Raw genomic sequence first — 457 nt, 5'->3', positions numbered from 1 at the left:
TTACAAATAAATTTGTTTTGATAAAATGTTCATGTATCTAATTATTTTTACAAAAGCCACCTTGCTCCTAATCAGGGAGCTGAGGAATACCCGTTTCCTATCTGAAAGTTTGTTACCGAGTGCTGATCATGATCCTTACATTTTTTCAGTGGAGTTACCATTAGCACTAGGGTCACTGCTCAGAAATTTTTACAAGGGAGTACTATGCAGTTCCAGAAGAAATCAGGGGATGTGACGGGGCAAGGCCAGATGGCTATAGAAAAGTAGTGGGAGATACATATATTAGCTCCAGGCTAAACAAATCCCTGGTACCAGGTTAAGTGAAATGGCAGCTGCTCCAGGTCAATTAAGACATTTGGGGCCAATTAAGAACTTTCCAGAAGGCAGGGAGAATGCTAGGTTGATTGGGACACCTGAAGCCAATCAGGGGCTGGCTGAAACTAGTTAAAAGCCTCCC

The sequence above is a fragment of the Natator depressus genome, chromosome 5, assembly GCF_965152275.1.
Source record: "Natator depressus isolate rNatDep1 chromosome 5, rNatDep2.hap1, whole genome shotgun sequence".
Taxonomy (NCBI): Eukaryota; Metazoa; Chordata; order Testudines; family Cheloniidae; genus Natator; species Natator depressus.
The sequence above is the reverse complement of the archived record's forward strand: the minus strand, read 5'-3'. Positions refer to the sequence as shown.